Source organism: Chroicocephalus ridibundus, chromosome 2 (assembly GCF_963924245.1).
Source record: "Chroicocephalus ridibundus chromosome 2, bChrRid1.1, whole genome shotgun sequence".
Lineage (NCBI taxonomy): Eukaryota > Metazoa > Chordata > Aves > Charadriiformes > Laridae > Chroicocephalus > Chroicocephalus ridibundus.
In genome coordinates, this window is record NC_086285.1 from 165,292,487 (window position 1) to 165,304,613 (window position 12,127).

A 12,127-nucleotide genomic window follows, 5' to 3' on the forward strand; every position below is an offset into this window, starting at 1 on the left:
AAGGTGTGCATGAGGTGACCCTCAAGGCTCCTCGGTCTCTCCCAATGCGGAAAACTGAGCCCAAACCATGTTATTCAAGAGAGCGATTAATATTCTGAAGTTGAAGAAGTACGTGATTATCTAGCCTGGTCTTCAGCCAAAAGGGGCTAGAGACTTTACCTCTTGCCCATGGCTGGATGTTGCTGTGCCTTTGAGGGGGGCGCCAGGCTTGTTTTCTTGTGATGGAGACTCCGCATGGTCCCTTAGAAATCGGTTTCTGTGGGTAATTCCCTTCAAGCGTAGTACATTCCCCATGCCTTTGCCTATTTGGATGTGCTCCTGTGAAAATTCTCATGAGAAACTGTTCTCTCTTTCTTATACATTTGCCAAAATCCTTAACCAAGGTGGCTGGTGGACCAGCCAGATGTAAATACAAAGTGGGCTTGATGCTTAGCACAAAATAACAGCCTTATGTAGCAATGTGTACTTAAACATACTGTGGAGATGCAACGGTGTAGCAGGGCTGAGCCATGGAAGCCACAAAATACAGGACTTTGGCAGCTCACCTGAAGGAGAGATTCACGAGCTAAGACAGGGAGGAGTTTGAGTTTCCCCCATCCTCCCAGCAAAATGGGAATTCAGCCATAATTTTCTGGACCCTTGGGAGCTCTGTGGGGATTTCGGGCTGTGTTCAGCAGAGGGCAGTGGTTGGTTTGGTCACTACTAGGCTGGCAGCGTCAGACCTCTTAAACCGCTGCTGCGGACTTTGCTGAAATCATTCTGCTGCAGAGTATCCGAAAAAGCTGTTGAAAAGGATGGTGCAAGCAGATCCTCCCTGCCTTGCATCAGTGCGATGCATGCATAAATGGTGGGTCAGCAAAGTCTCTTGGGGAAATTCAGCAAACCTCCCTCTTCCCACCCTGTGCCAGTTTACAGAACTGAAAAAAGAATTTCCAAGGGGAAAAAAAAAAAAAAAAAAGATTCCTTGACCTGGTTTAAATCTGCTGATTTACTGCTGGTTTTCAAGAGGTTTGGCATTTTGTGATCTGCAAGGGTTTAATTGAAATGAAAAAAGCCCTTAAACCTACTGTATGTGTTTATAAAATTTCCCTAAACAGTATATGTGACCAGTGCTGCTCATGGGAGCGAAGAATACCATGCAACGTCTCATCATCCAGGCATCCTGTTCCCGTGGGAAGGGAAGAGACGCAGGAAAATCGAAAAATTCCTGCAACACAAGGATACCAGCCACCTGGACGGAGCAGCGTGTCCTAGGTGGCCTTGGGAAAGTTACTTAAACATGGCAAATTTGGTGTGGAGCTGCTGTGCGACGCTCCAGAAGGCCTTGGAAGGGAACGCTGGGGGACAACTCCTGTGACAGTCCCCCCTGCGGCTGCTGGCATGTCAGATGCTGCTGCGGGAAGGAGGCCAAGGCTGGGGATTCCCATCCAGTTGCTCCATACGGGGGCTGATGACAATGCTGTGACATCAAACTGGTCGGTGCAGAGCAGCTTCAGGGTTGCTGGAGTAGCCCAGCTTTAGGATCCCACCTCTGTGCAGGAAGAGTTGGATTCCAGTTCACTGATACTGGGTGCACTGGTGTGAGTAAGGGTGGATGAGAGGAGCGGGGAGAATGACCCTAACACAAGTATAAAGGCAGAGCAAAGTTTGTGAGGAATTAGACAGACTGGGAGCACCGGGAGTGAAGTTCAAAAATAAAATCTTAGCCATGACCTGCCTGCCCAGCTTGGTCCTGTCATCTCACCGTGTGCCTGCCATGGCCCTGTGCCCTTCCCCACACAGATATATGAGTTTTTTTAGAGTGAAACCTAGATCAAAATCCTACTCCCTGTTCAGCGCTGCCTGCTCTGGCGCCCGGCACAGCCCAACATGGGTACTGTTAGGGTACAGAGGGGATACGTCCTCATAGACTCATAGAATTGTCTAGGTTGCAAGGGACTTTTAAAATCACTGCGTCCAGTCATAAACCTGGTGTCAAGTCCACCACTAAACCATGTACCTAAGTGCCGTGTCTACGTGTCTTTTAAATAGCTCCAGGGGTGGTGACTCGGTGGTACAAGTGACGGTCTCGCTTTGGCTTACAGAAAGTAGCAATTGTTTGAGCAATTCCTTGTTCCCACGCTTCGTCTGGCAGGATTGATCTTTGGGGAGAGGGATCAGGGCTGATGAATGGCTCACAAAAAATTAATCGTGTATGTTAGTTATAATTAATATGTTATATATCATATGTATTCCAGCTGGGAAGAGCTGTGAAAGCCTGGAAGGATGGAAAAGCACAGAGCAAACAGGAGGCCTGTTCTGGTGTGACACCCAGAACAGGTGTAACTGCCTGGTGCTGCCTGTCCTGCCTGGTGCTGAGCGTCCTCTGTTCCTGCTGCAGGCAAAAGGGATGAGCTGCTTCCTAGGATGAGGCCCAAGTCTAAAAAGAACCGGTAGAGTATTTATACCTGTGTCCCAGCAGCTTTATCTTCTCTCCAGTTGCTGGAAAGACCTCAGGCAGGCTGTTTCCTGTGATTTTACGCACCACTAGCTGGGCAAAGAGGCCCCCCTGGAGAGCCATTAAAACATATTTAATCTGTGAAAGATTTTTGCTGATGGTGGGGGGAAAAAAATTGCACCTTGCCATGTATGGGAAAAAAATTTTGTCCTTGAGGGGACTGGAGAGAGAACGGAGGGATCCTCTTCCCCTCGGAGCTTGCATTAAAAGGCGAACCTTCCCCCCAAATTGTCTTGTGTTTTTGATCTGCTCATGTCATCTGGTGGTGCCCACGTTGCCGGCAGGTCTCCCTCCACAAACACGGGAAGGGGAAACTCCACAGACCCCCTTGGAGGTGGTGTAGATAGTCTCCTGACATCTTTCACTAGAGACTGGATGCAGAGATTGTGCCTCAGTTTCCCTCTTGCTTTCCTCCTCCACCTGCTCTCTTCTCCCTATCTCTTCAGGGTTTGTACCCTCATGGTAGGGGTCTGCAGGTCCTCCCCCCAGCCACATGGAAGCCTTCCTTTCTCTCTTCACATGCACCCACGCATGAACACATCATTGCACAGACTCGTCCCTTTTGGATTTATGGTGCACTTGTTTTCACTGTTTCTCAGAGTGTTTGTCTGCTCGTGTGTTCAGCTCTCTCAGACCCCAGGGCCAGGCATCAAGAGTTCCTTTTCTTGCAAAGTTACCAACTGCCCCACACCGCTGGAGCTGCAGGTGAGAAGGACTTCCAGGAATAGCCCCGAACAGACCCAAAATCCTCCACTGAAACCCTCCCAGGCTGCTGGTGGGTGCTGGATTGGGATGATCTCTGATTTGCATCACATAGCAGGAATTTGCTGGTGTATTTAACAACCCGCAGGCTCCTGCTGCCTGTCACGGATGAGAGGACGTCCCCGCCTGCAGCTGTCTCTGCCAGGCTCCTTGACCTGTTTTTCCATCACAGTTATAACTGGAAATGCACACTCTGCATTGCCACCCACACTTGCTCTGTGTGGCTCTGCGCACCTATGCCCCTGTGCAGGTGTCCTACCCTGCTCTGCGCAGCTCTCCCTTCGGACTGTCCCGCTTCCTCTTTCAGCGTTGCTGACAAATGACCCTCCAGGATACTCTTGGCAGAACCAATTGATTTTTCTTGCCCCCCCAGGAGCTTGCAGGACCAACAGCTGCTCTGTTGATCGTGAACGTTAAGTTGCAAATAGCACATCCGCATCCTCTGTCCTGGCAGCTGCTGCTGCTGGTGTTAAACGTGGCAGCTGTAGAGACAACGTGCAGAAAACATCCCCCCATCCTCCTCCAATCCTCGTGGGCTTGGAAGAGCTACACACGTGGCTGCCAAATGCAGAGTATGTGGGCTTCGCTAAGTGGATCTGGCCAGATAGTGTAGGGGCTGAAAGGAAGCTAAAAATGTTAAGGATACACATTGCTGCTGGCAGACCTGGAGCTCTGGGTGATGGGCAGAGAAGCACCATGGTCCTATGGTCCTTGAGAGTCAGCTGTGTCTCTCAGTCCGTCTGTATCACCTCCCATCTGCCCTGGTGTAAATAAGGAGTTTAACCTGCATTAAACCAGTTGATGGACTCACACCCCTCTGTCTCCCATCCCCATCTTTCTCTGATGGCCCTACTTGAAAAAGGCAGCTGAAACATCTGAAGCAGCTCAGCAAATAACCACCAGAAAGTCTGACTCTGGAAACGTGCCTCATAGGAATAGACAGAGTAATTTTTTTCTTTTTCGGAGTGCAGGAATGGAGTGTTGTTTACAAATACCTTTGCTGGGAGAGAAAAAATCTGGCATTGGGGGGTATAGTAATCTGTTAGACAAAGACAGAGTAAATATCTGTGGCTTGGAACGTAACACAGCAAAGACAAAGAAGGTGCTTTATCTTCTCTAAACCTCACAGACACATTAGGGCAAAACTGCAGGCTTTTCCGAAAAAGGGGCTCCAGTTTAAATGGGTTGATGCTGGGATGAGTGGGTGAGGCTTTCTCATGTCTGTTAGGCATGCAGTAACCCTACAAAGAAGGGGCTTTCTAGTCCTTCCAGCCTTGGGAGGCAGCAGCGTCGTTGTGCCTGGTTTGACATTGCACGGTTAATATACCCTACAGCGGCTTGCTGAAACCTCTGCAGGCCAGGTAACGCGTTAACAGTGGCAGAACTGTTAGGATTGTATAGATAAACCATCCGATAGTTTGCTTTAATTATGACAATACCAATCTGTTTGCTTTATGCAGTGTTTGTCATAAGATGAAGCATGGTTACCAAAATTATCGTGTAGACTAGTCTGTATATAATAGCAGGCCAGGAGGTTAGAAGAGGAAGGGTTTCCGGGTTGGGTAGGAGGCACAAAGTAAAGCTACCAGATAAACAAGCCATAACTTCTGTCAAGAACCTATCAACGGATTCCCACTGCGTGCACTGCGAATGGGCAGCTGTGCAGAGAAGTCCGTCTGAACCGGCGTCTTGAGCACCGCCGTGTTTTCCAAGTGATGCTGGCAGGACGGCATTTCCAACTCTAAATAATATCAATCAAGAGAGGCCTGCCCTGGGAAGCCAAGATTTGGGCAGGCTCAGATATCCGAAATGTCAAGCGGTTGGATACTGGACTTTGGTCTCGGCTCCTCTCTAATGAGCTTCACAAGTGAATTTATTGGGGTCCTTCTCTGGCTGGAGAGATGTTGCCTGTGAGATCAAAGGAAGGATGAGCCAGTGGCTGGGCTCTGGCCCAAGGCTTTCATGCTGTGCCCTACTCTCATATGGATTTCCCCTGGGCAAGACTCTTGGGGAAATCTGTTTAACTGACCTGCAACAACCTCCACTTTTCTCTGTCTGTAAAGACAAACAAGCACTTCTAGGCCTGTTTTAGAGGCCTCTTTTGGAGGAGATGGAGGTTAAGCTGCTCTGAGTAAAATCTTGTCTGTTATTTTGATCCTGGATGCTTGAACCAAGTAGAGGGAATTTTGTTTGGTTGCTTTAAGGTCATGTCAGGAAAGTCCACTGAGAGATGAAAGAGAAGCCAGGGGGTCTTCTGCAAGGGAGAGAGGCAAGACCTTCAGGACATCCCCAAGAATACCTCTTCTTGGGCTGGAGCTCAAACTAGTGCTTGCTTTTTGGTTGAGCAAACTCTTCTTTCTCTTACTGAGAAGAGCAAAGGTGACATGGTTGGAGAAGGTGATACGTTTGGATCAGATATCTTGACTGATATTTTGATGAAATAAAAAACCTATTCTGGGAGATCTACATATTTATGGAGCATTGCTCATCTCTGCATGTCTGTCTGAGAGTCAGCTGGTGCTCAAATCTACCTCCCTCCATGACCCACAAGAGAACCAAACTCTGGATCACATCTGCTCAATGAGGCATGGCACTGCAGCCCATTCTCTACCCACATTTGTCTTTCAATGAGCAACTTCAAGTCAGGTCTCCAGAAAGCTCTCACGAAGTGGCATCTTTCCCTCCTTACAAGAGGCCTAGATGCTGTGCCACACCAAGTCCATCACGTCTTGTAGTCAAGAGCAGAGCGCTCAAAGAAAATCAGCATTTCACATCCCATTCAGCCCTTTTACAGCAGCTGCAAGACAGATGCGTTACCTGAGGAAACTGGACAGAGTGGGTGATTGGGCTGGAAGGAGGCAGGTAAAGAGATTTCTTTGTCCAGCTTAAATTGAGTCAAAAGGACATTGAGAGTGATGGGGGACATGCTTGATTTCCTGCTATTAATGGAGCTTAAACTAAACATCTATAGTAAATATTTCCCTTTACTTTTCTGTGGCCCGCTGTTGACAGGTGATGGACAGCAGTCTGCCCTTCCCAATACAAAGACTTGGGTTTATTAAGGCAATTACAAGAAGGGGAATGGAGCTGGGAGAGGGCTACTTACCTTCTCATTGGGATGGCAGAAGCTCCTCTCTGTGAGCTTCCACTGAGATTGCCGTGAGGTGAACAAGGACTTTCTCCTACATGTAAACTCAGCTTTATTTCATCTGACAGGCTCTTTCTTTTTGCATGGGCAGATGGAAAAAAGGGAGCCTCAGTTCTGAGCTGGGCTGTTAGCTCTACATACAGCTGTGAAGGAAAAGCAAAATCACTTGTGTTAGAACTCAAACCCATACCTAAATTAATCAGATCTCTGACGCTATAGTCAAGCATCTTGAAGAAGGATAGTTTCATGAACTAAGACTTTGATATACTGCCAAGTGTTGGCAGATTATAAAAACATTCAGAGAATCTCAGAAGACACTGAGGTGCTGGAGTATGTCCAACAAAGGGCAACGAAGCTAGTGACGGGTCTAGAGAACAAGTGTTACGAGGAGTGGCTGAGGGAACTGGGGTTGTTCAGCCTGGAGAAAAGGAAGCTGAGGGGAGACCTTCTTGCTCTCTACAACTACCTGAAAGGAGGTTGTAGAGGGGTGGGGGTCAGTCTTTTCTCCCAAGTAACAGGTGATAGGACGAGAGGAAATGTCCGCAAGTTGTGCTGGGGGAGGTTTAGATTGGAAATTAGGAAAAATTTCTTCATCAAAAGGTTCATCAAGCATTGGAACAGGCTGCCCAGGGAAGTGGTTGAGATTCCATCCCTGAAGGTATTTAAAAGATGTGTGTATGTAGTGCTAAGGGACATGGTTTAGTGGTGGGCTTGGTAGTGTTAGGTTAATGGTTGGACTTGATGATCTTGAAGGTCTTTTCCAACCTAAATAATTCTATGAGTCTATGATTCTAACCTCACATCTCTGCCAGGAAATTTTGGTGGTTTTTGCAGCATCTTCTGGGTGCACAGGAGGGATGGAACCAGTTCTTTGCCCAGGGTAAAGGGCTGTATTAGTTCAACGTCCTCTTTTCAGATTTGTATGGGACCACTGTGTAGATGATTATATGGACAGCCATCAGTCAGCAGAGGAAAATATCAGCTTGCACATTTCAGAGTGCAGCTGTCTTGTGGCTACGCACCCTGTGATGGTAAAAAACCAGGATGTCAGGACTTGGGCCTTCTCTTCAGTTAAGGCCTGGAGACCTGGGAACCTAAAGGGACAGGGTCTTCCAGCAAAGGGAGCAGGGATGGAGCAGACTGGGGACATAAGGAAAAGGAATTGCATGTGGGAAAGAGGGGATCAGAGAGATGGGAAGTGGGCCAGTATTGCAGTGGATATTCCCCCGTGCATCCCTATTAGGTCCCAATAGCTGAATGGTACCCACCACAAAGCACCGAAATGCTGTGATGAAGTAATCAGTCATTTCTCCTGCTCGGGGATGTGCTGCAAGCTCCCAGTCTGCCTCTGCCTGGGATGCCCTGCAGAGCATGGGACGTGTGCTGTGATGTGACACTTCAGGTGGCATCATCTAGCGTAAGCACCACCCAGCACTTCCCGTGACAATCCTGCTCATCATGTAGCCAACATACAATGGATGCTACTACCAGCCCATGAGGACACACAGCCCACCCGATCCCCTCTTGCACCCCCTGCACCCTCTTTGTCTTTCCCAGCACACAGGAGACCTTCCTGTCTTCTACCGCAAGACCACAAAAGCTCAGACGGATGTGGGGAGATAGCTCTTGTCCCTTTCCTGGGCCTCACCATGGGAAGGGGATAAAGTGCTCTGCTTTTAGGCTTTTTCTTCCTAAAATGGGAGTCTTCCAGCTCTGATCCAAGCACTGGAATCCTCCCCAGAGCTCCTGTTTTTGGGACTAATGATGCCCAGAAGGCAAAAAGCAAGCCAAGCCCTCACTTGTTTTCCTGTGTCATCCTTTGCTGGATATCAAGTCCCTGTGTTCCCTGGCCACTTTCCCATGCATTAGCCTCCTCATCCTTCTTCTCATCAGCCCTCCCCTCCGTGGAGCTCCGCTTGTTTCTTAACCCATAGTTCCCTCTCCTTTCCTTCCCCCGTTATTTGGGGCTCTGGTTCCTCTGCAATGTCTTCCTTATCTTCCCCTGTCCCGGAGTAGCTGTGGGGATCTGACCTGCCTCCGTCTCCTCCCAAATCCTTGCCCAGAGCCACTCCTGCCCTTACACCTGGAAGGAGGCAGCCGAAAGGTACAGAAGAGGCAGGGTGACAGACCCGCGTTTCTTCAGTGCTGATGCAGGTGGCCTGTGCTGATAGCCCTAACATGGGCAATTCCACTTTCTTCAGCCTTTCCACGAGTCAAGCCTACGCCTGCTCGCGGTACTTGTTAATTCTGATTAGGCTGACTAATGAGACTCTTGTGCACACATCCAAGGGGCACCAGACCCCAGAGGGACAAGGAAGGAAGAAATTGCCTTTGCACGTAGCTGTGCTGTTTCCTCTTTGCAGTTCTCAAGACGGTTGTGGAGGGAGGGCAGAGCTTGCTCAGAGCCCAGGAGGAAGCTGGTTTGGCAGATAACCCTGTGCGTGGAGCCAGGGTCTCCTTTTCTGGTGCAGAACTAGAATTTTTCAGCTTTGCTGGCCCCAGCTATGACTGAGGGCTGGTTATTCTGCACCTCTGCCTCACTGCAGGTTTCTGGGCTGTAATAAGAAATGCCTTGCAAAGACAGAAGTGCTTTGAAACGTGGGCTGTGCTGGATGCAACGCAGGTGAGACACAGCAGGGAAAGAAAGAGGCCAAACTTTATTCCCGGATACCCATCCCTCGGCGCACCAAAAGACTACAGACATCTGTATGTTGTGACTCAGGTGGGTGAGCTCATGGTTAGCAGAGCTCTCTTGTCACACAAATGGCTGAGATCCCAAGAAATATATGTGAGATTTTTCATGGTCTTTTTTTGCTACCCTCTGGGCAGCTGGTAGAAGAGGATATTTCTAATTCGCTTTATAGGATTTTAGGTGCACAAGAGAACCACAGCACATCAAAGAGGAATAAATGCTGTAATTCCCCTGAAAGGTCGTGGCTTTTACAGAGCTCTTTGTTGCTGTTAAGCTCTTTAGGAAACGCTGTATTCAGTCTATCGCAGACCTGATGGTGGTAGTATGATGCTCAATGCCCATCCATCCCTATTACTTTTTCAGCCTCTGGGTAATGATCCAGATCCTCAAAGGCTGTTAAGTGCCTGATTTAGTTTGAAACCGTTGGGAATTTGGCATCTAAATCTTTAAATGCTCTGCATTAAAGACTGCCCTGCAAAAGCTGACTTGTATATGCTTTACTTTAATGGTCTCTCTGTGTATTTAATGATGCATGGAGTTACTTACATTGCCCATGGAGGCTTTTCTGTTGTGTCATGTGTGGCTTTGGTTGTGCTGTTCTCATCTGAGAAAGGGCAGGTTGGGGTAGGAGCAGGACTATTGCAATCCCTGTGTCGGTGGTCACTAAGAGGCAACCCAAGGTGCAGGTCAAGGGGCAACAAACTTGGCCCCAGTCTCCAGAAACACAGAATAGAATCATAGAATCATAGGATTGTGTAGGTTGGAAGGGACCTTTGAGAACATCAAGTCCAACCATCAACCCAATGCTGCCAAAACCACCACTAAACCATATCTCTCAGCACCATGTCTACCCACCTTTTAAATACCTCCAGGGATGTTGATTCCACCACTGCCCTGGGCAGCCTGTTCCAATGGTTGATAGCACTTTCAGTGAAGAAATTTTTCCTCATAAAAACTGAGGGAGACTTCAGCAGCAATGACAACTGGCAGGTGAAAGGTGCCCACCAAAACTCTGCTACTGGGAAGAGTATTTCTGACGATAGCTGAGTTTTCCATACTGATTTTCAACATTGTGCCCTGTGCAGAAATGGGTGGTTTTAAATAAGATGGAAGTTTAGCAAGTGGTGCACCCCTAGGAAAAGCAAGATGTGTAAATAATATGGATTAAACAGAGGCTAGAAAAAGTCACTGAAAAAATAGGGTAGTTTGGGAATGATTTAGCCTCTTTCCAATTTTTGGAGACTGTGTCCTTGGTAAGGGACCAGACCCTGCTTTGGACCTGGTATGAAATGAAGAAGGACAACTGAAAGGTCTGGACAAGGCAATAAGCGTTATCAAATAAAGAGAATTATCCAGTCTCAGGTGGCCTCTATGGGGAGCGAATAATACACTGTCAGTAAAGGGAATTCAGACTACTAAAAGTTAAGTTTACAGCAGACAGAGCTTCAACCGAGACCCTGTTTAGGAACTTAAAAATCTAAGCAAATAATCTTAGAGATTTTATACTGATCTCAAATAAGCAATGCACTGAGAAAGATGTTAAGACATTTCTGTATATGGCAAAAATACTGTCAATAGCAAAACAAAGGGAGGTGTGAAGCTGTAGCTTGTTGGAACAAAAAAGCTAACATAAGCTCTGTGCTGATCCTGCACTTTTCCTCCTGTTTCTCTGATGTAGTCTTGGCAAAAGACAGTACTTCTAACAGCTCTGTATACGTGACATGCATTTTCATTACAAACATGGTGTGGAAAGGTCTGAGAGTGCGTTGTGGGTTAGTGGGCATGAGTTTTTGGATTTTCAGGGAAGTGCAGACCTTTGAGGCATAAAATATTTTCTCCAAATGAGGGGCTGGTGGAAAATGGTGGCAGAGATGTGAAGTGGCCAGCCTGGCTGAGAAGTTAAAGCCTAATCCGTGTGTGCTGCGGCGTCACTTAACAGAGACCTGCCAAGAAGGTGGTGTCGGCTGCTAAGTTTTAGATGAACAAGGAAATAGATGAGGCAGAAGGAAAACACAGTACAATTGGGCCCTGGGAAGGCTCACCATGTTCATGGCCATGTCTAGAATGGTGACCAGGACAACAGTCTTTCATCCCTTGGGGTAGTGCCAGTGTTGGAGGCCCTCATTGCAGCCTCTTGGAAGGAAAATCCCCTTCAAAGGAATAGAGCTCCCAGCAAAAGGGGACTGAGTCAGCTGTATTGCTTAGGAAAGCCTCAAAGAGGTCACATACTCAGCAACGGCAATTGCTGTGCCCCGGGACGATCAAGAGCCTGAGTTAATGGACCAACTGCAGCTGACAAAGTCATCCTGATGTTCTGAGTGAGACCTGCTGGTCTCTGCACTAGCCGACTGAATGTCGTCCATGTGTAGATTCCAGATACAGATCATTTCATTTCAGGCACGGGACTCAGCTGCCGAAACAGAAGTGAATGCTATGAGATACCTGAGGGTAGGGACATCAGGACAGAGTAGGACTTGCAGGAGGACCACAGTCTTGTGCAGCAGGAGCTGGAGGGGCGGTGACATTCCATCATGCCTACCATGGCGTTATGCTCTGGCCTATTGGCAAATGAGTCATTCCTTTGGGGGACTTTGATGCTGGATTAAGATGCATGCAGGCAATGTCTGGGGTCCTGTTGTATACCTGGAGACCTAGGCAGTGTGGAGGCCAGGGTCACTCAGCTGGGATGTCTCTGCTTCCATAAGCTGAATCGCTTTCCATGGACTCCACTGCCTGGAAGAGGAACTGGGACACCCAGTGCTCCTAGGGACAACTCTACTCATCTCTGGATAGATCCCTGTATTGCAGTGATGTTGATTTTTCAATTTTTATTACCATTGGATTGGTTAGGGGAAACTCTTGCAAACTCAGTCGCAAGAGGCATTTTGAAGCATCAGTTACGTTGTGTTCCTGTGAAATGGAGATGGCTGTCCCATGGTCAGACCCCAGGGAAGCAGAGTACTCTAGGATGCCCTAGTTTGGACCAGCCATAAGGCCTGCTGTTCTGGATGGTAACACCAGTGAGTGC